The sequence below is a fragment of the Hyperolius riggenbachi genome, chromosome 5 (assembly GCF_040937935.1).
Source record: "Hyperolius riggenbachi isolate aHypRig1 chromosome 5, aHypRig1.pri, whole genome shotgun sequence".
Lineage (NCBI taxonomy): Eukaryota > Metazoa > Chordata > Amphibia > Anura > Hyperoliidae > Hyperolius > Hyperolius riggenbachi.
Window position 1 is genome coordinate 199,683,004 of NC_090650.1, and position 26,551 is coordinate 199,709,554.

The 26,551-nt window shown below is 41.4% G+C and overlaps 1 long non-coding RNA gene across 2 annotated transcripts in view; it reads left to right on the forward strand.

Moving 5' to 3' along the window:
- The window catches only part of LOC137517552 (uncharacterized), a 220,283-nt gene that overhangs the window by 140,047 nt on the left and 53,685 nt on the right, over window positions 1–26,551 (forward strand). The window contains exons 3-7 of one of the 2 annotated variants that reach the window (XR_011020565.1): window positions 535–709; window positions 1,358–1,408; window positions 13,013–13,102; window positions 17,574–17,693; window positions 21,143–21,352. This is a non-coding gene — a long non-coding RNA (uncharacterized lncRNA). Of the gene's footprint in view, window positions 1–534; window positions 710–1,357; window positions 1,409–13,012; window positions 13,103–17,573; window positions 17,694–21,142; window positions 21,353–26,551 lie in introns of those variants that run through there. The other variant, XR_011020566.1, reaches the window with a different exon arrangement.

A 26,551-nucleotide genomic window follows, 5' to 3' on the forward strand; every position in this document is an offset into this window, starting at 1 on the left:
TAACAAAATCTTTTTAAATCACTAGCGCTTAAAACTCTCTTTCAGTGTGAACCAGCCCATAGAGAGTTTAGAAGAAAGCTTTTAAGGTACTTGAATCTCTTTTCACCAAAATATGAATCGTTTTCTAGTACTGACTTGATCTTTAAATGTTTAGGTAGGTAAGACATTTCTTGTGTCTACTTTACTGTGTCTACTTTATTTACTATTTGATTGGGAAGCTTAAAGTGGACATGAACTCTTGCACAGGACAAAAGGAAAACATAGAGAAAGTGTGCCCTGTATGTATTTAGAGAGTGTAGCCTGTCTAATCCCCCCTCATCGTTGTCTAATCTTAAATTATAATTTGATCTCTCCACTGTGTCAACTGACTGCCATGGCAGATAAGCTCATTTGAAAGCACAGGATGTTAACAATATGTCTGCTTCCATAAAAGAAGGAAGTAGAAACAATGCAGATTTATTGTAGGATTTTGTATCAGCTGTAACAAAGAAATGTTTTTCTTCAAAGGTTATAATGCTGTTGCTTATCTTTCAGAGCAGAGAGGAAGTTTTGAGTTCAGGTCTGCTTTAACAGCGGAAAAGTCCTACTATCTGTGTGGGACTGCCATCATAGTTATCTAGGTTGGAAAAATACATGGTTCCATCAGATTCAGCTTCACTGCTTCGCAATCCAGAGGAAAACAAAAACTATTTCACCATAACTACCCCCGGTAAGATATTCCACATTAAAATCACTCTTACTATGAAGAACCCCTTTCTAAACTAAAATGTAAAAATGTATATTCCTCTATGTTTAGCTCATGTTCTATGGATAAACTATGGATAAATATTGCAAATTTGCCAAGCTTTCATATTCCACTATGTTACAACTTCACCTACAACTTGGCTCTTTTCTAAGCTAAATACAAGCCCATTTTGTCTTAACTTTCTTGGCAAATACGACCTTACATCCCTGTGATTAATTTAGTTGCCCATCTTTGTACTTGCTCTAAAGCTTATATTTTCTTACTATAGTGCGATGCAAGAACTGTATACCATACTACAGATGTAACCTCACAAGTGATTTATACAGAGGGAGCAGGTTACTAGAATCTCATAATTTTCTAGCCAATTTTATGTTTCCCCAAATTTCCCTTGCAACAGGATTTTACACCAGTGCAATGAATTCTGCTGCCAGCCAGGGATAGAGTCAGTCCCATGACTCGGGGGTAAAGAAATGTGGAAAAAAGCAGAGGTTATCCCGGTGCTGCAATGGCTCAGACTCACAGTCCAACCCTCCCCCTGGTGTCAGATGGTGGTTTTAGGTGGTACAGTTGCCTTCTGATGGCATAAACGGTTCTGCATACTTTTTCTTTCAGGGCCTCTGCTACTGGCTCAAAGCTTCCTGATTGGTTGAACCCCAGCCCCAGGTAGGCATAACTGTTGGTATGCGGAGCTGTTTCTGTTTCATGGTTTGGGCATTTTCTAGGATGGCTTTGTAGAGGTCCCTGAAGTAGTCCTTTTAAGATGTGAAGAGGACTTTTCCCTCCCCCATCCCTCTCTGTCAACCTGCTCCCTCACCATGAAACTAAATTTTAAGGGTTATTTTCCTATTTCCTTTTCTACAAGCAATGGAGTGTTCCCAGGTATCCTTGCAAAGGAATCATACCCTATAGAGCCTATCCCTAGCAAGAAATAAGAATTAGGACATTCGTATTCCTTTATAAAGGGGAGCGGGTTCTCTCATTCTGTTTAATGCTTTCGTTCACAGGGAAAGAGATAAATTAAGATTTATACTGCATTGACAGTGTCAGTAAGTTTATAGGGACAGAAGGGATGTTTCTTTTTAGTTGCTGTTTATACACTATGTGAGCAGAAAGGGTTCTGCACAATGTCCGTTGCAAAAAATGAATCCAATCTTTATTAAAAAGCCATATTGATTTATATTTATTATTATTTATATAGCGCCAACATATTCCACAGCGCTGTACAGAGTATATTGTCTTGTCATTTAACTTTCCTTCAAAGTGGCTCACAATCTAATCCCTACCATAGTCATATGTATCTATTGTGTGGTGTATGTATTGTAGTTTAGGGCTAATTTAGGAGGAAATGAGTTGACTTATCTGTATGCTTTTGGGTTGTTAGAGGAAACTGGAGTGCCTGGAGGAAACCTACATAGAGACAGGGAGAACGTACAAACTTTGTGCAGATAGTGTCCTGGCTAGAATTTGAACCGGAGCCCAGTGCTGCAAGGAGGGAGCACTAACCACCACGCCACCGCATTGCCCGTTGGTGTTTTACTTTGTTCTCTGGTTGAACTCGATGGACGTATGTCTTTTTTCAACCCAAATAACTATGTAACTATGTATATATAGCAATACAGCTTGTTAACTAACCTGTTTCAATATAAATTGAATTCATTTTTTGTAACAAGCATTGTGCGGAACCCTTTCTATTCACATTGTCATTGGGTTTGAGTCTCCTTGTTCTGGCACTGCCATTGCAGCAGAGGTCGAGTGGTATTCACCTTCTGCTGCTAATATACTACACAGGCAAAAGCAGTTAGTCACTACAATTGCTAATATATCACTGCGTGACTTTATTTTAGTTTTTTTTGTGTTTAAAATCTAAATTATACATAGAAGGTTAATATTCTACATATAAGTACAGTGTTTCCCTGAAAATAAGATATATACATTTTTGCTCTAAGTGTTGTGCTAGGGCTTATTTTCAGGGGATGTCTTATATTTCTATGAACTTTCTACAAGTTTCTGTGCTGTATGTCCTCCTGCCTTCCCTACTGTGCCACCTCTTCCTCTGCTGGACCTACCTCTTGTGTGCCTCTGTCCCCCTTGTACCTTTAGTGTCCTCCTGGTGTCTCCCTCTGTACCCATGTCCTCCTCTATCCCCTAAACGCCTGTGTCCCATGTAACCCTATATCCTCCTGATGTCCCCTGTGTCCTCCAGTGTCCCCCTGCATCCTCCTCTTATCCCAAGCTCCATGTTGTGCTGTTCCCCCATCCTGCAATACCCCCACAATCATCATCTTCCTCCCAAACTCCATGCTGCTGTGTCCCCAAACTTCAGCCTATGGGGAAGAAGTACGGCAACGAGTGTTTCTACTAGAGCCAATGATCTTGTAGGCAGGACTATGGCTCTGGTATTGGGTTGATCACTGCACTCACTGAATAGCATAGCAGCAAGTGCAGTGATTGGCCCAATGATGGCTGACATTCTTTTTCCCCTTTACTGCCGCTAGGGCTTACTTTTGGGGTAGGGCTTATATTTGGAGCATGCTGGAAATTCCTGCTAGGGCTTACTTTCAGGGGATGTCCTAATTTCAGGAAAAGAGAGTACATAATTGTGAATTAGTACTGTTATCACAAAGATTAATATTGTTAACATTTGTACATAATTCTGCATTACTGGCTGCTATGGAAAAGGTTGATATTCTGTAAATTTCTCTTACCTGTGTATTACTACTGTAACGGTTAGCGTTGTGCCCCTTTGAACTTAATTGCGCATTTTTTCAGTTACCATAATAGTATGCACATTTGCACATAATTGTACTTTAGTAATGTTACCTGTAAGGTTAAAATTGTGCACATTTGCATATAATTGTGTGTTAGGGTTGTTACTATTAACGTAATTTTGTACACATTTGTTTGTAATTGTATGTTACTTATATCTTTGAGTTTGATATTGTGCACATTTCACACATAATTGTGCATTAGTTCTGTTGCCAGAAAGGTTAATGTTGTTCACCATAATTGCAGATTACTACAGCTTGTAGACTCTATGCACAGTTCGCTGGTCTCTGGCTCTTACCATGGGGAGTTCCCAATGTTTGTAAAGGGCTTGTAACACGTTTACACACATCCAATACATGCAAAATGACTCCAAAAGATCTTGACCCTTTTCAGAAAGAATTTCCAAATGTATTTGAATCAGTGTTGATGCAGTTACCTAGCAACAAAACCAGTACAAATCCAGTACAACGATTTGGGCACCCTGCTACTGTAATTGTTAATAATGTGCATTATTAGTCATTACAGGATCTGAGAAGGGTCAAGATCTGTGTGATGGTGCATTACAACAATTACTGGAAGGCAACATTCATACTTATCTCTTCGGTTTTCAGCCACATTTTTATTTGCGACTCAGTTCCAAATCTTTTTGTGTTTGTGCATGGTTTCATGCAAATTTAGTTGTATGTGAATTTCGAAATTTGATTTTTCATGTATACAAGTTAAGTTTATTTGCATAAAATTGCATGTAATTAACTGCAAATTTGCATGCAATGTGAACATTCACAATGCCTATTGGCTTGTGTTGTATGTGAATCCCATGGTTGTCTGCAAATTTGCTTCCAGAAATTTGCATAACCAACACAAGTCACTTGCAATGCCATTTGCTTGCATTAGATGTGCTGTGAACGCGAATTCACAAAAATGGAAATTGCACACGAATTCTGTTATGTGTGAAAAGGGCCTAAAGGTTTATACATTTGCACATAATTGTTACATAGTTACATAGTTAGTTTGGTTACAAAAAGGCAAATCAAGTACAACCAGAAAACAAAATCAAAATAAATAACTAAACATTAGGTACTTTCTCTCCTGCACACTCATGTATCCCAATTGATCCAGTGGAAGGAAAACAACAAAAACCCTTATAAGGATTTGGGCCAGTTAACATTTAAGGGCAAGAATTCCTTCCCACCTCCAGGTGGCAGCCAGATAAAATCCCTAGATCAACTCTGCTGGGAATCAACTAGTAATTATAGCCGTGGATGTCATTCAATGTCATTTTGCATGCTGTATTAAATAAAGTGGACTGATATTTTACTAGTAGCAACACACACTACATGATTCCATGACCATCCTTGGGGAGCTTGTGGTCCCACCTGGCAAACATAACCAGCCTAATTCAATCCAATGTATGACAAATGACCAAAGCACAATGTATTGGTTTAGCAGCTTACAGCATATTTCAGCAAAAAGTATAATCAGTGGCAGGCTCAAAATTTTGGGCTCTAAACCCTTCCTTCCATAGATGCTCTGAGAAAGGGTTAAACCGCTTGGGAAATCATGGTCGGCTGACAGGTGCTATTAAGGTGGCCCGCCAATAGGGAGCCACATTCCTCTCACCTTCTCTATCCCACCGTTCTTTAAAATATACGTGTAGAGTACGTACAAGAAGTAACATTTCCCAACCAGTCATTCCAGCGTCAATCTCCATGACAAAGGCAGCATCATATGGCCTGCCATCAATATGTACCAGCACGTCACATGATGCCGCCATCGATATGGAGATCCTGTTGTAACGAGCAATTGGGTGAGTTACACCCAATCACTCCTTGGCCACACAAGTCCAGAGGGAGGGAGGGAGTGAGGAGGAGTAAGAAGGAACGAGCCTCAATCAAGAGGACTGAGGCCTGACTGCAAAAAAGTTTGTCCATCCCTGGTTTAGAGAAAAAAACATTGTGCCTACCACTGGATATACAAAGTTTAAGCTAGGGATTAAATAAAGCTGAAGGAAGGTGGGCATATGGAAGGTGGACCTTCAATTCCAGACCTTTTTTTAAATTGTGTTAGTGATCAGTTCCACTATAGCAAAATAAGCTATATCTGAATCTAAATCTCCTAACTGTGGCTTAGCAGATGCTCTTTCTGATTAATCAGGAACAGCACTAAGCAGAACTTGAGTAGGATCAGATGAAGGAGAGGGAAGAGAGGAAATGAGAGCCTGTATTTCTTCATTAAAAGATTGGTTTATAATTCTGATCATATCTTTCTCAATATCATTAACAATATCCCTTAAGCACTGTCTGCATGGCACCTTTCAAAAACCTGCCCAGCATTGATACTTCTGAGGGCTGTTATTTTGCCTGGTGGTATAATGAGCAGATGGAATTGGAGAACACTCTTTGTTAGAACTCTGTGAAGAAGAATTTAATTTTCTAGACTGACTTTGGATGCCATTAGATCTTCATTTTTTCTTCTACTGGACCAACTTCTATATGAACATTATCGAGCAGAGGTTCTGTATTGAATTGTTCTTCATTACGTGAGTATCTGAGCAGAAAAGCAATCAAGCAATATACTTCACCTTTAAAGTGCCAATGCTGTGGCTTTTTCTTTTTTTTTTAAAGATTATTTATGTTCTTTCCCAAAAAAAAGACAGAACAGTAAAACAATAGAACAGATATAAAAATATCACCCATCTGAATGTCACATTGTTTACAAGTGCCAATGAAAAATTAGCCTAGGAATCCAACAGCAGGTCCCTCTATAACCAGTGCTATAACAATGGAGGGAACAACCAGAGTACTATCCTTAAGACAGAGAGGCCTATAACTCATATGAGAAGTATATACAGATATGGGATAGAGCATACACTACTATCTCCTTTGCTTAAAGAGAACCCGAGGTGGCCTTGTATTACGTAAGTGGGGCACAGAGGCTGGTTGGGCACACTAACACCAGCCTCTGTTGCCCCATCGTGTGTCTCAAAGACCCCCCTGCTCGCCGCTATACTCCCCGCAGTGCTGGCGACACGCAGCGCGTCGCCAGCACAATGTTTACTCTAGCGCTGTCTGTCAGCGCCGCTCCCACGCCTCCTCCGCATCGCCGCTACCCGCCCTCGTCCCTTCCCTCCAATCAGCGGGAGGGAAGGGACGAGGGTGGGTAGCGGCGATGCGGGGGAGGCGGCGGAGCGGCGCTGACAGACAGCGCTAGAGTAAACATTGTGCTGGCGACACGCTGCGTGTCGCCAGCACTGCGGGGGTATAGCGGCGAGCAGGGGGGTCTTTGAGACACGCGATGGGGCAACAGAGGCTGGTGTTAGTGTGACCAACCAGCCTCTGTGCCCCACTTACGTAATACAAGGCCACCTCGGGTTCTCTTTAAGTGAAAACACATAGCTGCCTCTATGTGTAGGATGATCAGACCTCAACCTATCTCCGAGGAGTAAAGTCTGAGGCGGAGGCGGGGGCACAAGGGCCCAAAGGGGTCATACACCCAGCAAACCCGTCTCCACCTCCTCACAGATGGAGATCCAAGGAGTATTTGGAGAGAGCAGTAAAAATATTAGTACTCGATCGAAGGGGTATGTTATGAAAGTAAACAAATGACGAAATAAGAAAAAAAGAAGACACTACAGGGTAAGTAAAAGAAAGAGTAGACAAGAAAAAAGAAAGAAAAGAAAAAGGGAAGAGAAATATAGGGAATAGAGAGAGAGCGAGGAGAAAGAAAAGAAGAGAAGTGATCCATAGGGATGCTCATTCGGACTCCGCGGAAATACAATTTCCAAAATTCCGATCGGAAATGGCATTTCCGCATCGGAATGCGGGAATTGGTAATTCTAGTGCGGTAGACGGATTTCCGCCGGAAATCGCGGAAATTATTACCTCCGGACATCGTGGAAATTCCACCCGAATTTAACATCGATTTTCTCAAAAACTGTAAGGTCTTTTTGAAAACTTTTTTTTGCATCTTGTTTACAAGATTCATTTTAATAAACCCTGAGAATTAGGTGTTTCTACGACTTAAGGGGGCTTTTCTATTAACCGCTAAAGTCGGCGGATTTTTACTGTAATGTAAAATGCAGAAAATCTGCATCTGCCTATTTTCTGCATTTTACATTACAGTAAAAATCCACCGACTTTAGCAGTTAATAGCAAAGCCCCCGTAAGTCCTAGAAACACCAAATTTTCAGGGTTTATTAAACAGAATCTTCTGAACAAGATGCAAAAAAAGTTTTCAAAAAGGTCTTATAGTTTTTGAGAAAATCGATGTTAAAGTCGGGCGGAATTTCCGCGATTTCCGGTGGAAATTCCGCATTGGAATGCGTAAATTGGTAGCGAGAGGCAGAATCGGTAATTTGGCAATGGCGGAATGTGGATTTACCGCGGAATCGGAAATTGACATTCCGACCATCAGCCAGGGCCCTTAGTAGGGAAAGGGAATCCCCCTCCCCCCCCTCGGGAGGTCAGCAATATGTATCTAAAGAATCAACACCATTTCGTAAAGAGATAATGACGCCATATCAACATCAGGGGAACCAGAAATATTTAAGCCGGGCCAGGGGGTCATTAAATTTTTATACAAATCAGACTCTTCAAATTCCCACCATGGTGTCCAGGTACGATTAAATTGTTCTAGTCTGTCATGGAGAGAATGTGTGAGGTCCTCCATATATTTGGTAGATTGAATCTCTCTTAGCCATTCTACGATGGGGGGAGCTTGAGCTGACCTCCAATGGCGTGCAATAACAAGTCTAGCGGCATTAATTCGGTGTTTTGAGAGGGATTTTTTATATTTACCCAGTCTTCTCGGAGTATTGTGCAGCAGGTAATATGAAGGGTCATCTGATGACTCCACATCTGTGATTTTAGTAATAATAGACTTCGCAGCATTCCAGAAAGGCACAATGACTGGGCAGCTCCAGAAAATATGGAGCATAGTCTCCTTATGTGCCAAGCAACGCCAACACAAAGAGCTAGAGTTAGGAAACATCCTGTGAATTCTATCTGGAGTGTGATACCACTGTGTTAACATCTTGTATCCAGATTCCTAAATGCCCGCTGATATAGAGGATTTCTGGGACAGTATTAAAATCTTTTGCCACTGGGGGTCAGTAAAAGTCTTGCCAAGGGTGGATTCCCACTTAGAGTGCAGGGAGGAAGACAGCCCCGAGTCATTAAGGAGCATTAGGTAAATTTGAAAAATACCTCATGTGACATGGCCCTCCCCGCTGCACAGTCTCTCAAAGGGAGATAGAGCTCTGGAGAAGCATCGAACATTACCTAAAACTGATAGAAAATGTAAAAACTGTAAATGGGACCAGGCATCTAAGGAAGGAGATTGCAATCTATCCCTTAGAGAAGAAGATAGTTCGACCCACTTAGAGTTTTCAAGAAAATGGTGTGCTCTAATAGGGCTTACATTTCTCCAGTGTTTATATGCCCCTTTGCACATGCCCGGAGGGAAATCAGGATTATCAAGCAGGGGAGTCAATGGTGAAGGTCGAGAGAATAGGTGAGCAGCTCTGTTCATTTTGTTGAGAATCTTTATAGTGCTCTCAGTCAGTGGAGAGGCCTTATCCAGGGGGGGGGGGGGGGGGGGTAATGCCCCCGCAGACCAAGGCAGATACTGCACGTTAAGGGCCGCTAAATCACTCTCCATACCAACCCATTGCTTAAAAGCACCATGGCGGTGCCAATCAATGATTCGTACTAGGGCCGAGGCTCCATGGTAGGAAGAAAGGTCTGGGATCGACATGCCTCCCTGGTCTTTAGGCAAAATTGTTAGTGCATATTTAAGTCTAGGAGGTCTGTTTTTCCAGATTAATTTCTGAAATAGTTTCCTAATTTCTTTGAAGTATGACGCGGGTGCGAATACAGGGAGGGCCTGGAAGACATAGAGGAACCGTGGTAAGATATTAATTTTAATGATGTTTGTTCTTCCGAACCAAGAGAATTTTGCAACATCCCATCTTCTCAAGTCTGCCCTAATCTTAGAAAGCAGAGGGGCATAGTTAAGGGTAAAGACATCACCAAGATTATTGGGTATTTTAGTACCCAGATAGGAAATTGCCTGCAGTTACCAAGTAAAAGGAAAATTAGATTCTAATTGTGCTTGTAAATTAGAAGGGAGGCCAACATTTAACGCCTCACATTCGCTATACTTTATTTTGAAATTGGACAGGACACTACATTTGGCAAATTCTTGCATGAGATTAGGAAGCGATATGTGTGGATTTGCTATATAGAAAAGGAGATCATCTGCGTAGGCAGCCAATTTGTGCTCCGCAGATGGAAAATGGAGTCCACTGATGTCAGGATTGGCTCAGATGGTACGTAATAAGGGCTCCAGGGCCAGAGCGAAGATAAACGGGGAAAGGGGACAACCCTGGCGGGTGCCATTAGCTATGGAGAATGGTTCCGACAGTTCCCCATTCACCTTAACCCTAGCCGAGGGGGTTCCATAGAGAGCCATAATATGGTTTAACATGTTTTTGGGAAGGCCAATACATTGTAAGGTGGTTCTGATAAAATCCTAGTGGACACGATCGAAGGCCTTCTCAGCATCTGTAGAAAGGAACATCATAGGCGTGGCCTTCGATCGTGCCCAGTGCACCGCCAACAAAGTTCTAAGGGTATTATCCCTGGCTTCACGGGTGGGTATAAAGCCAACCTGGTCAAAATGAATCAGGCTAGTCATCCAGGGAGAAAGGCGATTGGCAAGGATCTTAGCATAGAGTTTCAGATCGACATTAAGCAGGAATATAGGCCTGTAATTAGAACAAAGGGAGGGGTCCTTACCGGCTTTATGGATAACTGTGACATGGGATAATAGCATATCATTAGGGAACGGTGTTGTAGAATCCGGGTCAGCGGTGGAATTAAGGGCCTTGAGAAGAGAGGGGTGCAGCAAAGACAGAAATTGTTTATAGTAGTCTATAGAGAAGCCATCAGGGCTTGGGGCTTTACCTGAAGGAGTCTGCGCGAGAGCGAGTTTGAGCTCTGATCAGGATATAGGGTCCTCCAGTTCCTCCATGGCTTCCTGGGGCACTCTAGGGAGACCTGACTGCCTGACATATTCCCATATATTCTGCAAAGAACTGGGGTTTGTCTGATTGGGTCCCTGACCTGGGAGATTATATAGCGATTTATAAAAGTCGAAACACTCGAGCAATAGAGGAAGATCTGTGATGTTTTGTGGTACTGGAATCATTTATATGAGGAATATAGTTGGCATTCTGTTGGATCCTAATGGCTCTAGCTAGTAGGCGACTGCATTTGTTGCCAAATTCGTAGTAATGTCGTTTGCAGCGGGAGGCAGCATATCTAGCGTTAAAATATAAAAGAGATTTTAATTTTTCCCGCTCATTAGTACCGTATTTTTCGGACTATAAGACACTCTGGACCATAAGACGCACCTGGGTTTAGAGGACAAAAAACAGGAAAAAAAATACTAAACCTGGTGCGTCCATGGTACAGAGGCGTCTTGTGGAGCTTCTCCCCCCAAGCTGGTCTGCTATATTATTTAGTCCCCTTGGTGTATCTAATATGCCAGAAACCATTCTCTCTCTCTCTTTCACTCTGTATCTATATAATTATATCTATCAGCATGTAAGTGCGTGATGGGCAGCAGAACTCTAGGCTGTGGTATGTTCGCTAGTATGTGGTGGTGGAACTGGTGAGCCTGCTGCAGGATGCCAAAGAGGTCCACACTGTACTTGTGGACTGGTGGTACCATTTCAGTCTGAAGGCAACATGTTACAGTAAATTGACCTGAACTCTTGCACAGGACAGAAGGAAAACTGAGATAAATGCACCCTGTATGTATTTAGAGAATTCAGCATGTCTAATTTCCCCTCATCTGTGTCTAATCACAAATTGTAATTTGATCTCCCCACCCCAGGTCAGCAGACTGCCATGGCAGATAAGATCATTTGAAAGCACAGGATGGTAACAATATGTCTGCTTCCATGAAAGCAGGAAGTAGAAACAGTGCAAAGTTAATGCAGGATTTGTATCAGCTACAACAAAGAAATGTAAATCTGTAAAGGCCGTTGTGCATCTTTTAGAGCAGAGAAGAAGTTCTGAGTTCAGGTCAGCTTGAGACAACATTGCTGTTTAGCGCTGAGCTCAGATGTTGTGGTGGTGCACGTGGAGACGAGGAGAGAGGAAGCAGGGAGATTACGTTTCTCAAACGCTGCAGGCAAAGTGCAGATGATTCATGGCAACAGGCTGAGTGATCCAGAGCCGACTCAGCTGAAGAGTGTGTTACTTTGCAGGGAGACTGGACCGTAACGTCAGCCTCTCGTTCTCTCTCTGGCTGGTCACAAGTATCAGAGGGCTGTTTGAAGCAGCCATGGGCTTCAGGTCACTAACCCCTGTCACGCTACTCGCCTGCTTTATGTCTGGTCACGCTTCACTTCCCTTCCCTCCGATGTGTATACAGAAGCACATAGCGTCACTGACGCTTATTCCTAATAGAAGGACAGCGGCTCTGCTTCTGTATACACATCGGAAGGAAGGGAAGTGAAGCATGACCAGACATAAAGCAGGCGAGTAACGTGACAGGGGTGAGTGACCTGAAGCCCTCGGCTGCTTCAAACAGCCCTCTGATACTTGTGTCCAGCCAGAGAGAGAACGAGAGGCTGACGTTATGATCCAGACTCCCTGCAAAGTAACACACTCTTCAGCTGAGTCGGCTCTGGATCACTCAGCCTGTTGCCTGAATCCTCTGCACTCTGCCTGCAGCGTTTGGACTTTTCCCTGCCTCATCTCTCGCAGTGGAAGGGGGGATCGTGAAAGGTCATTCAGCACATCTGTGAGGTCCGCGCTTTGAGGAAAAGCTGATAGTTTTAAAATGCTTTTATTTGACTGGACCCGATGGTCTCGGAGGCGGGACCATGGCTCTGTCATTGGGCCAATCACTGTGTAGTGACTGTACAGTGATTGGCCCAATGACAGAGCCATCATCCTGCCTCACAGACCATCGGGCCAGTCAAATGAAAGCATTTTAAATGACTGGCTCTTCCTCATAGCAGGGATGCATTGAATCACCACTGAAATGTGCTGTAATTAAGTAATAAAGCCTCCTACAGTGCCGCTTCAGACTCAGCACTATGTGCTGATAATAGCCAGAGTGGTTTATTGAAAAGCTGGGCACTCGGGACCCTCCCCATGCTACATTTGGACCATAAGACGCAGTTACCTTTTCTCCCCACTTTTGGGAGAGAAAAAGTGCGTCGAAAAATACGGTAAGTGCCTCTAAGTCTGCCCTAGACATAGATCCTCTGTGGAGCTCCTCGAGCCTGTGGATTTCCCCAATAGCTCTAATGATTGCCTATTTTTTTTCCTTTTTTAGCCTGCTACCTTCTTGTATCAGTACGCCTCGGATCACGCACTTGTGGGCAGCCCATAGGGTCATAGGAGATGTTCCTTTTATGTCATTGGTTTGAAAGTAATTAGTGATAGCAGTAGCTACTCTATTTGCTATGTCTTTATTCTTAAGGAGAGAGGTGTTGAGTCACCAGGAGAATGAGCCCCGCCTACCCTCAAGGACATCAATCGAGACAGATACGAAGGAGTGATCTGAGAAAGGGCAAGTATTGATCTGGGCTGCTGAGGCAACTGACAAGAGATTGTGGGACACAAAGATATGGTCAATTCGGGAATAAGTCCCATGGGGAGTAGAAAAAAAGGTGTAGTCTTTGACTGAAGGATTTAGTATGCGCCAGGTGTCAACCAATTGCCTGGAACGGAGTGAATTTTTACATTTATGAATTATTCTGTATGGAAGGGCTGTCTTACCGGAAGAAATATCAAGGGCAGGATCCAATGCCACGTTCAGATCACCACCGATGATTAAGCTCCCCTCAGCAAATGAATCCAACTCTCGTAAAAAACGCTCCATAAAATTCTGTTGACCCGAGTTTGGCGCATAGTATGACCCAAACGTAAACATTTGGTTATTAACTTGACCTTTTATCAAAATAAACCTGCCCTCATTGTCTTTGCAGACCTGGATCTGGGATATGGGGACATCTTTAGATAGTAATATCACAACCCCTTTGGATTTTGAATCGGGAGAGTTACTTAGAAAAGCGTTGGGGAAATATTTATTGTCTATCCTGGGGTGTTCAGTTCCGCGTAGGTGCATCTACTGAAGGAGGGCTACAAGTGTCTTAGTCCTACGAAGTTCAGAGATCATAGCAGATCTCTGCTCAGGGATGTTTAGTCCCCTAACGTTAAGCGTCTGTATTTTAAGTGATGCCATTAGTTGGCGTTGAGTATACATGACCATCCTAGGTCCCCGATGCCACCCCAGACCGCTTAGAGAAAAGAGAAATAGAGAGTAGAAAGGAGCGAGAGAAAAAAGAAAAAGAATAAACATAAAGATAAGGGAAAAATCCCCACAACCATGATGTGCAGAGAAAAATCTCCACACACCACGTCACTCTCATTAGGTCAGACCTCTCCTTCAAAATTGAAGAGAGGAGAAACAGTGTACTGACCAGAGAGAAAGGAGAGGAGAAATGAACCACCATCACGGATGGAGTCCATTGCCCCCAACCACACAGTTAGAAGTGACATATATTAACAGTTTTAGTTATAAACGAGCAAATACGAGATGATATTGGTAGTAGCCTACAATAGAAGGGAAAGATTATCCCATTAGGGACACAGCGGATACCAAATGCCGACCCCACCTATGACAATAATTAGCATTGTTCTATACGGGCAGCCCCATAAGGCGTCCCTCCCTCCAAGGACCCTTCCACCCTCTAATATCTCACATACCATAAATTAGAGCTAACTAAAGTTCACCCACTCCTCCCTCCTGCCACACCGACCCCTCAACCCCAACCTTGTTTTAAGAGTGAGAATATACCCAGCGTTATAGCTTTGGTGATACGAACAGTCCCATCAATATAAACATATAAAAACTTAACATCTTTCAACAGTAATAAGCCATATATAAAGGGGGGATCACGGATTATACATCAAGGGGGTAATAAAAGGGAGGAGAGAGAGGCTCCGAGTGAAATCCAGGATAAGGAAAAAAATGAGTACATATCCCCGGGGAAGGAAAGAAAATGCTGTGGCTTTTTTCACCTTTTATACCTCCTTACCCAGAGAATTTCTGGTGGTCTGTTTCCTTGGCATAGACCAAATAGCGTAAATTAAAGAAAAGAGGAAATATAAATAAAGCTTTCAAAAATCTGCCCACATCAAAAATATAAATCTACCCCTTGCCTCTCCATAGGACAGGACAGAGTGCTTCACAGAGTTTTGAGATGTGTGTCTGTACAGTGATCATTAGTAAAATGTCCCTTGAAATGTTCATGGATTGGACAACAAAACTCTAAGCATCTGTAAATAGCTTAACTGAAGCCTTAACTTAAATTTTTAACTAGTGAAAAGAAAAGATCAGAAGATTCTGAGGATCTCCATTAGGATTTTTTTTTTTTTCAAAATGTTTTATTAAATTTTCAATTTTTTACCCTTACATAGCGAAGCCTGCGTCAAGCTTCTCATCACATCTATGACATATCTAAACATTTTACACCACACATATTAGGTGAGAAACAATCATATCTAAACATTAGCTGGCTTGTTACAACCCTCCCCCCCCAACTACCCTTAACCCGCTAATGACTTCCCGATTATCTCCCCTCCCGGGCTCTACGCATCTCAGTTAGGTACGCTAAGATCTACCATGTTATCTTTCACACAAGCTCAGGTAAAGGCTCACTATTTTGGTTCTGAGCTGGAAATTTGCAGTTTTCCCAAGGTGCCCAGCAGCTGTTGGGTACAGTACCATGTTGAATATTTGAAATGTTCCATCAAGTCATCTATATCTTGTCTTTGTAGACAATGTTGTATAAAGTTTCGCCAAGTTTTGAATAATTTATTCAATCACTTTTCCTTGTCTTGCACTGTGTGTATTTTTTCCAGGAAGATCATTTTGAAGAGTTCATCCTTTAACTTAGTGACCGTAGGAGGTTGTGGATAAATCCATTACTAAAAGATTACTCTTCTTGCTTTAATTCGAGAGTCACTGTCTGTGCTTTCCATGTAATTAAAAGGAACCTGAACTGAGTAAAATTATTTAAAATAAACATGTGATGTACCTGCAAATGAATATTACATACTTACCTCACCGCCAGTTCCTCTCAGAAGCTCACCATTTTCTTCTTACAGTCATCCCTTCCAGTTCTGACAATATTTTTTCAGAACTGAAATATACCAGTTGCTGCCAGTTATATATCAGCTGTTACAACTGAATGTGCAAGGTAATGTCCATGCTTCCCTATGGCTCAAGTGGGTGATATAACAGTTCAACAGTGTGCTGACCAGGAAGCTGCTATGGGGTAATGGCCATTTTCAAAATGGAGGATGGAGAATTCCATCGATCACAGTAGACAAACAGGATGCGGGAGAGGAGAAAGAGATTGATGAGGAGACTATGCGGGAGGTAAGTATGACTTGTGTATGTTTATTTTGACTTTTTATTTTTAGTTCAGGTTCTCTTTAAGGATACAAAGATCTCTCTGTTCAGTTCTTCACACTTAGGACACCATGGGCTTGATTCACTAACCGGCGCTAAGCCGGTTAGTGTGCCCTAATTGTTAGTGCGCGCAAACCACGGCGTTAGGTGGTTTGCGCCCACACAGTTGAAATAATATCGCTCATTGTGCGCAGCGCAGATAATAGTGCGCATTGCTAGTCTTTAAAAGTCGCACCCCATGCAACGAAAATGACGCATCGGGTGCCCGTTAAGCAGCGCTATGATGCGCCACTTCGGGGGCACCTGATGTGTCATTTTCATCGCATAAGGTGCGACTTTTAAGGGCCAGTGGGTGCAACGTTAATGTCGCAATGCGCACTAATATCGGCGCACCCGCGCTGCGCGCGCAGTGCACGGGACCACGTGAAGAGTAGGTTTGCGCATACTAGCGGCCAAAAAGGGCTTTTCACACCGGTGCTAACACTTAGTGCCGGTTAGTGAATCAAGCCCCATGTATTGTTGAGGCGGTTGTGCATATTTTATTTTATATGCGCACTTAGCTTTATGTATTAGCAAGAGATTCAATGTACTCCAGATTTCAGACTTAATCAGTTTCTTGAAAAGTTTGTGGCCTGATAGCATCTTATCTGCAAGAATATTGCCCAGTTTGTCTTTCCTCCATGGCTTGCTTAACATGAACTTTGCATTTTTTGTTGCCTGCTCTTTGAATCCACCATAAAGTTCTGATAAGGATCTTGGTGGTGTCCTTGGACACAACAACTGATAAAATGCATTTGGAGCAGCAATATTTTTTATATCCTGTAAGTGGGCTTTTACCATAGATTGTATCTGTAAATATGCTAGAAAGTCCCCTCTTGAGACCCCAAACTTGTTTCTCAATTCTGTGAAGGTCAGCCAAGTGTCTATATCTAAATGAAACATACACCCTAATTGTATAAAGGTGCCCATACACTCGTCAGATTGGCAACAGATAGATAAGAAATGCATCTGATGATCTATCTGATGCGTTTTTAGAACATTTTTTACCAGGATAGAATTCCAATAGATTTCAGTTTGAAATCTATTGAAATTCGATCTGATGGCATTTTTTTGCCATCAGATTTCCATTAAGGCCAATGCAAACTGATAAGCAATCTCATCAGATCGACCTAAATTTTCCACCCTGCAAGTTCGATGGAAATCCATCGAAATCGATCGAAATCGGCCGTCGATCGGTCGATTGGCCAACCGATTTGCAATCGATTGATCGATCGATCGATCGGGATCGATCGGTCGGCCAGAAAATCGGCTGAGTGTATGGGCTGCTTAAGACCCTTGCAATCCCAATTGGAGAAGGCTGGTTGCTGTATGCTATTGCTTGGGGGGTATTTTGGGTTTTCCCATATTGGCATGGACTTGGATACAAGGCACTGCAATTGTAAAGATTTCCTGATTGCCCTCCATGCCTGGATTGTATCCTTAAATACCACATTGTGTTTAAGAAGATGAACTGTTTACTGTTATAAAATATGTTATACTCTCACTGCTACTTCTCATATAGGCACATCTTTTTGAATTGACCTGAGGAAGCAGACAAGTACCCATGAAACGCGTTGTCATACCTGTTTTTGTGTGAATAAAAGCTTTTCCTTTAAATGCTGGTGTCATATCATCTGGAGAGGTAAGCGATTACCTCTTCTTACATTTACTGGGCGTCTCCATCACAGTTTTCTAGTATTGTGCATAAGCTTGTTTTGCCTGGAGTACCACTTCCTGATACTGTTCAAAGTAAACAGAGGTGCCAGAAGAATAAAAATAGCTAAAATAGTAAAAAAAATAGAGGAGGTAGATATGTTTTAACTATCTTAGCTATGTTTATTCTTCTGGCACCTCTCTTTGCTTTAAACAGTATTTGAGTCCACCCTTAATAGAGGGGTGCTAATACCCCTTTTTCTGATCTACAGAGAGCGAGTTCTTAATCCTGAGTGGGGACAGGTCTCATCTGCCCCCCTGCATTTACAGTGGTTGCCTATAAGGTGACCCTGGTTTGTGAGTATTATTCTACTTGCTTTTCAATATCCACTCATTGCCAGTTCTTACTTAGTACACTATATTTGGCACTCTGTGTCCCCTTTTTGTATTTCCTTGTACACTTTCTTATACTGTTTATTTAACACATTTTTTAGTGGCTTGATAAGTCGTGATTCTGCCCCTTAGAACTGCTTTTGTAGTTTCCCAGAAAAGTATAGGGTTATCTATGTGCTGCTGGTTATCATAGAAATACTCCTGCCACCATCCCAAATTGTTTGTGGCAATTTTTGGACAGCATCCATTAGCGTAATAGTTACTAGGGCATGGTGTGATATCAATATGTCTCCTATAGCAGCTGTATCTTACTCTAGTTATAAGAGATTCACTTGCTAATATTACATCTATTCAAAAGAATGATTTCATACTTGGAGATTAAAAGCCTTATTTCTGCTTTAAAAGGGTGATGATATTTTCCCATAGCCTCTGAAAGAGGAACTAATCTCATATCTGTATTCCTGATTTGTATATTGGCTGGTTTTCCATTAGGTTGTTATTGCTCTCAGTATGAATAGATTAAAGCTCAACACACACCATACAATCTTGGTTGTACAGATTTACCAAATCTATGTAGTATAAGGGCCAACAGATTGAAAATACCTTGAATGATTGATTGAATAAGCTCTTATACTACATGAAAGTGGTAAGATTGAACAATCAAGATTGTATGGTGTGTGTTGAGCTTTACACTTACCTCCTGTTCTCAGAGACCCAGTCAATGGGAAAAGAAGTTACAAAAATGTTCTTGATGAATACACAGACATCATTGAAAACCAACATGGTATTTTTTACTGTACTATTATTTTTTTTTATGTATTTCCACTGCAAAGATTTTACCTCACTTCTGGTTTCAGTAAACTTGTCATTTGAGCAGGAACTGAACAGAGATCTCATTAACCACAACCCAAATACTAGTACTAATAATTTCCACGTAACCCACAAGTACCGTAAATAGAAAAAAAATGTCTGGAGTAGCACTTTTGATATTACATATATTACAATATATCATAAGATCATATCAATGCTGGGTACAGAGCAATCATCAGGAAAATTCCACCACAACCTACCGCTTGTCAACTATATTTTGACGGGTGCAGAAGATAGAGGATGCCGGTACAGACATCAACAAAAATGTTATCCATCATTTCATCCATTGAAAGTTTATTGTCTGAATGTGCCTTTATGTTTGAGGTACACATTATTAGGCTACATTACCGCTGGGTGTGCATTGAAAGACACATACTTTTAGGCCTGGAACCCACTGAAAACCGCAAACGCAAAACGCAACCGCTAGCGTTTTGTCTGAGCGGTTTGCAAGCGGATTCATGCGCGTTTTTGGTCGTGTTTTGCAACATTGTATTTTTTTCCCCAGCGGGTGCCTAGCGTTTTGCGTTTTGCGTTTTTATCCTGATTGGTCCTGTGAATTATTTTTCATTTTGTTACAGTGTGCTGAACCGCAAAACGCTAGCAAAACCGCTCAGTTTAGGTTTTGCTGAGCGTTTCCGCTAGCGGTTCAATACTTTACATTGAAGCGCTAACGCTCCCAAAATGCTGCACGTCCTGCGTTTGCGTTTCTGAGAAACGCAAACGCTCCTGTGGAAGTTGCCCCATCCATTAACATTAGCCCAGCGTTTTGGCAAACTGCTAGCGTATCGCAGTGCTGCCAAAACGCTGCCAAAAGCGCTCCTGTGGGTTCCAGCCCTTAGAGAACTTCTTACTTCACTTCTTAGTTGGTGGCATAATGGAATGGCATTTCTTCTGCCCCATATACTCATGTAAATTTTATATTATTTTGGAATGGGCAGGGAAGCATTTTTATAGGCCACCTGTCAGCCACTGAGTGATGTATCGTATTCCCAATGATCCTGCAAGCAAGATCACACATCACATGATGCAGCCACAGGGAATGCTTGGGAAAAGCTACATTTAATTCAGTACCTTGTGGGCAGCCTGTGAAAATGCTTCCCTGTGTGCCCTGCAGTGAATATAAAATGACATTACCACACTGTCACTTCAATATGCAATGTACCCCACCGGACCCCAGAGTGACAGCTGAGGTAAAAAAAAATTACCTTGCATCCAATGGATAATTAAATAACCATCTGACTTTTAAATTTTAAGGCAGAATGAAAAATATGGTAAAGTACTGTATAAAAGTGCACCATGTACTATTTTCATTTAAAAATAAAACAGGAAAAAGTATTTATCTTCAAAACCTACCAAACTGAATTTACTGTCAACAGTTGTTGTATACATTTCAGGTGGGAAAATAGAATAATCAAAAATAATGCATTTTTGTGTTTTGATTTATTGATTGTATATTCAGGAGTAATGTCCAGTGTTTGTAATGTATATTGAGTTGATTGAATAGTGCAGAATCCCAGCATAGAAATAAAACACCTCTGTTTTATCATTTACAAATTTTCAACCGAGGGTATATTTATTAGCTAAAATTATATTGTTGTCTTCAAATTCTATTTTTATTTAATTAATAAAAATAAAGAAGTGGACAAAAGTAATGTTAAATGGCATGGAGCATGACTAATGGTGCAAGCATGTTAAAATCATTGGGAAAATGTCCTTGGAAGACAAATGAATTTTCAGCAGAATAATTAACTTAATTAACAAATTTGCATGCATATTCATCAGGCTATTGAAGTCTTTCCAGCACAGCTTGATGAGCATTGGTGTAATAATTGTCTCATTTACATTCTGCAGTCTACTACAATTTAGGGCACAAAAAAGGAAGAAAAAAGCACCCCATCTCTCTGACTTTTCCTTAGGTTCCTGTTCTAAATATGTGTATAAATAGTAATGCTATCCAGTAGACGTGTTTGCTGCATTTCACCATACCTTTGTTACTGATCTCTGGACTCCCAGGTTTTTTTTTGTGTGTTTTTTTTTTATTTTATTTTTGGCCCAGGTTTCTGTTTTGCCTCTACTTGCTCTCCTGGGTAAAGCTTGGCACCAGTTCTGACTTCAATTCTCTGGGGCCGCCAGACTGCATCATGCAAAAATTGCTGTTTTCCTCCATCTCTGCAGGGCAATCTTTAAAGGCAGTAAGGTGTGACGCCCCAGACTGGCAGCTTGGCAAGAAAGAGCCCGTAGATACCAACACACAGGAATCTGGAGTGCTTACTTTGACAGCCAGTCAGCATTTGAAACAAAAGAAATGAAACAATAAAATGTATTTATATATTCTACAGGCATGTAGCCACCAGACCAGCAGAAATAAAAAGTAATTACCACTCACTTGATGGTGTGCAGTAAGGAAAGCAGGAAAGAGAATATATATGGAAAGTATACACACAGCAGTATTTGCACTCTTCTGATTAAACTTTTCACCTCAGAGAAGACATTTAAATTAAGAGAGCTGCACACAGCAGAAAGAATTGTTCTTTTTTTTCCAATAGAGTTGATAAGGTTGTTTTCCCTGCATGGGCTTTGGATTGCTATGAGGTGAAGGTCTGAATGGTCTTTTATAGCCTGATGCAAAATATTCAGAATATTCAAAATATGGTGGCATGTGAAAAATGATATTTGATTAATTGCTATAGCATAACATAGCTAGGAGACAATTTAAAAAAAAAAAAAGAATACAGCAGCTCATACTGTAAAATTACATCACAAATTTGGGCTGGCTGTGGGCAGACAGTTATGCCCTCATAGCTGAATCCTGTGCCTGAGTGATGAGTTACACTTAAAGAGGAACTCCCGTGAAAATAATGTAATAAAAAAGTGCTTCATTTTTACAATAATTATGTATAAATGATTTAGTCAGTGTTTACACATTGTAAAATCTTTCCTCTTCCTGATTTACATTCTTACATTTATTAGATGGTGACATTTTTACTGTTGGCAGGTGATGTAGCTGCTCCAAGCTTTTTTGGAAGTTGGACACAGCTGTAAAAAGTTATTTCCCACAATGCAACAAGGTTCACTGACAGGAAACTGCCAGGAGTACCATGGTCCTCAGAGTTTCTTGTGAGAGGGGCTCACCACAATATCAGTCATACAGCGCCCCCTGATGGTCTGTTTGTGAAAAGGAATAGATTTCTCATGTAAAAGGGGGTATCAGCTACTGATTGGGATAAAGTTCAATTCTTGGTCGGAGTTTCTCTTTAAGCCCCCAGCAGTTTCAGAGCAGTACTGCAATCTGTGTCAGCGACCATCCCCAGCTCCAGTCTCTGAAAGTTGATAGTGGTAAAAGGAGACATAACTGGCTAGCCTACACATGTTGACATGTTGTGGGGTGCTGGTAATCTGAGAGAAGCTTTGGAGAGCACTAGAAAGTTGAAGCTTTCTAGCATACCTCCCAACTTTTTGAGATAGGAAAGATGGACACTTAAGTCCCAGCCCTGCCACACCCCTAATCACGCCACCGACACACCTCTAATCATGCCCCCAGCACAACCCTAGTCACGCATACCATAAAGATTTCATAAGAATTTTTTTTTTTTATTTAAACCACACTGGTCCTTTCTAACCTGGTTCATTATCCTTCATGTTTGTAAAAACAAAACAGAGGACACCGAGAGCCCAATAGTGCAAAATTGTCTGGTAAGCTCAATATATAAAATAATGTCAAAGGTTCTTATACTCACAAAGGTGGGTTACCATCAAGCAACCACTTGACAGGCAGGTGGGGAGTATTAGTACCTGACCCCACTCAGGTATAAAAGTCGCTCTCTGTAGATAGGAAAATGGGGAAAGAACCCCTCCACCAGGGGTGGACTTAATAGTGCTGTAATATGTACGAACAGAGGCGCCAAGCAGAGTAAAACAATGTTCTAAAAATGATAAAAATAGGGAAGTCGAGGTGGACTTACCTCCCTCTGGTAGTGGACATATACTCAAATGCAGAGTAAAAATATATACAATTTATTCACAACTCCATAAAATCGCAACGCGTTTCGCGGTCAACAGTCCCGCTTCTTCAGGCAGTGTAGGAGCATATAAAACTGGTTCAGGTCCATAAAGTGGTGTGAGCTCCTCTGTGACAGAGGCGCTCACACGCTTTATGGACCTGAACCAGTTTTATATGCTCCTATACTGCCTGATGAAGCGGGACCGTTGACCGCGAAACGCGTTGCGATTTTATGGAGTTGTGAATAAATTGTATATATTTTTACTCTGCATTTGAGTATATGTCCACTACCAGAGGGAGGTAAGTCCACCTCGACTTCCCTCTTTTTATCATTTTTAGAACATTGTTTTACTCTGCTTGGCGCCTCTGTTCGTACATATTACAGCATTATCCTTCATGTTAACATGTGAAAATAAGAAATATAATAATTTAAAAGATGGGAACAAAGTTTATGTTCTTACACATTTTTCTAAAGAGGGGCAGTTGGGAGCTATGCTACATATTATAACTGATAAAAATAATGGTAGTGAAGATATAAAAATAAGTATAAGTATACAAATAATGCTACTCTCACAGTCATAGTTAAAGCAAACCTGAACTGAAAAAACAAACAAACTTGTGATATAGTTAATTGTATGTATAGTACTAATGGTAAATAGAATATTAGTAAAATAGAATAAAGTTTTCTACTAAGAGATTTTTTCCCCTCTTATGTTTTATAATAACTTTTGAACTCTGCAAGTAAAAAAGTACCAAAATGTAGGTGAAAAAGTACTGTCTGGATATTTTCTTGCTTGTTGGTGGCTTAAAGAAAAACTTTAACCCAGGATTGAACTTCATTCCATCGGGTGGGGGATATGTCTGTGTGACTGATATTGTGATGACCCCCCCCCCCCCCCACACACACACACAGTGTGATGTCATGGCCATGGTCCTGGCAGTCTGCTGTCTATGAATCTTGTTGCATTGATGGAAAGAACTGCTTTTCCTATCTGCCAAGCAGTATCTCCCTCTGTGCATAGAACTTTTAGCAGTGAACATTCCGTACAGATCACCTGGTGGAACTGAAGATGTCACCACCAATGAACATTCCGTACAGATCACCTGGTGGAACTGAAGATGTCACCACCAATGATACATTTCGCTATGTAAATCAGTGAGAGGAAAGATTTTACAATGGGTGTCACAAGCCCCCTAGTGGTCGGACCGCACAATGCCTTCCAATCAGTTTCAGCACACAGACCATGCAATCTCTGGTCGCAATCGGTGCGCAGAAACAGCCGGGATGTTGGCAGCAGACCAACTAGAAGGCAGCTGGTGAGTTACGGTAATACAAATTACACACCATTTCAGGGTATAACTGCCACCACTCCTACAGAAGGGTAGGAGACCTAACTAATAGATGCAAATAAAAACGGTTAAAACACACTCTATTTTATCTAGCTATCACCAGTAGTAGCGACTCTTAAGAAGCTAGAATTCGGTTGTGCGGCTGAATAGCAGGGGTAGCTGAACAAATAAATGACTTTTTAGAAGTATTTATTATAAATGCAATATAAATAATTAATATTTACAGAAAATCATTAAAACTAACAATGTTAGAGTCAATAATAGTGCAGTATGAAAATAAAAAGGGAAGAAAATATGTATACTTAAGGTCAGGTGAAAATATGTCCTTTCTGGGAAATCTGAGCACATGGAAAAAGTCCTTTGTTTCAGGTCAGGCAAGTGGCCACCAGTCACAGCCAGCCGCTGTAATTCAAAACCTCTAAATGCCACATTTGCGCTGATAACAGATTAATACACAGTGGATTCGGGGAATCATACAGAGACCAAGAATCCTGAGTCTAGCCAAAGTGGTTGCACCAAAATTATTAACTCTGCAGTTTCTGAATAGGCCCCCTACTGTGGGTTTTCCTGACTATTCCTGTGTATGCTGTCGTTCACAGGTAACTGTGAGGAGGTTAATTACCTGGTCAGAGTTGTGACAGGTACGTGTGAACTGTTTTCTGGGTTCCCTGCTTTCTAAAGTAGGTTAGGCCAAATGGTGTTGAACACACTCAGCTGTAAGTTTATTTTGAACCAGCTAATTACACAAACATTAACTTCACTGGTCAACAAACATACTTCAGGAAAAGAAAAAATATAATTCTGATCGCTAAGTTGACTGCGCAAATCTAACCGGGAAGCAACCAGAAAATCGACTGCGCGAATCTTCCCGATTCACCTGCGTTTCTCATGGCTGTTCCGTGACAATGAGCAAACATTGACTAAATGATCTATAAATAAATATTTTAAACAATAAGAAATTTTATTCATTACATTATTTTCACAACAGTTCTTCTTTAAAATGCATTTTATTTGATGGGAAAATATTACCTGGGAGAAAAGGAAATTGGATCGAGCCCAAAGTCTCACAGTTTAATTTTCAGTTTAAATCATCCCTTAAAGGAGTTATCAGGCAAAAATAGACCAAGTGGGCTTTTCTCACCTGAGGTTTTCTCCAGCCCCTTGCAGCCGACTGTCCCACGCCGATCGCTCCGCACCCCCACGCTATCCTGGTCTCCAGTGTCTGTATTCAGGCCGACTGCGGGGTCGGCCTTACTGCGACTGCGCAAGCGCTGCTGTAAATCACGGCCACGTAAGCCGAGATGACATGTGAAGTCAAGTGGCATGTCAACCATTCTTAGGCACACAGAGTTGGGGGTAAGGTCCATCTTACCATAGACACCTGGTCTTCCCTCGTCTCTTGCGCCATGCCCCCAAGCTCCCCAATGTCTGTTCTAGTATGCAGGTACGACCACATTATGCTGTGTTGTGGATGTTGTACGTGGAGGCAAAAAGCCACACCGGAACTTGACTGCCATCCGCTCTGCAGACACAGGCTGATGAGTGGCTGACCCCAAACAAAAAAGGTCCTGCAGAAAGGAGGTTCTGAAGTCATGCAAATAACAATAATCAAACAAAAGGACCTGCAGCATGGTTGAAATGACTGCTAACAAGAATCCCCCCACCATAAAAAAAATAAGACATGATCTTATAAACAGTGCAGTGAATGGTCATTATGAATGTAACGGTAAACAGTAATGATCTTTTAATATTTCATAAATAGTGAATTATCAGATAATGTACATTCCCTAGTCATTAACAGAAATGAGATAAAATATGCCTAAAGGTAACATTTTATGTAGTGAAAATGTTGAGTCTGGTGATGAGGTATCACAAATTAACTACTTTAGTACAAGAACATGGATATGCTTTTTTGTCTAGAATGTTAACAGTCTATTGAAGTGCTGCTGCAGTCTCTGAGAGACTATGCTGCAACCAGCAATTGTACTGTGCAAGAGCTACTGAGAATATAGGTTATTTCAATCAAATGTGACATCTCACTAAAGCTGTTCTGTTTAGCCAAAGAGCATGAAGCTGCTAGTAGTCATGGCCTCTGCTGAGAAGGGAGGTGCATCCCATCTATAACTACATCTCCCATTCTGTACATGTATTATAAAGTGCAGTCACAGGGTCTACCTTGCACTGGCACTTCATGTATAGCTATACTTTCTGAAAACAGTTTCTATAAGGCCACT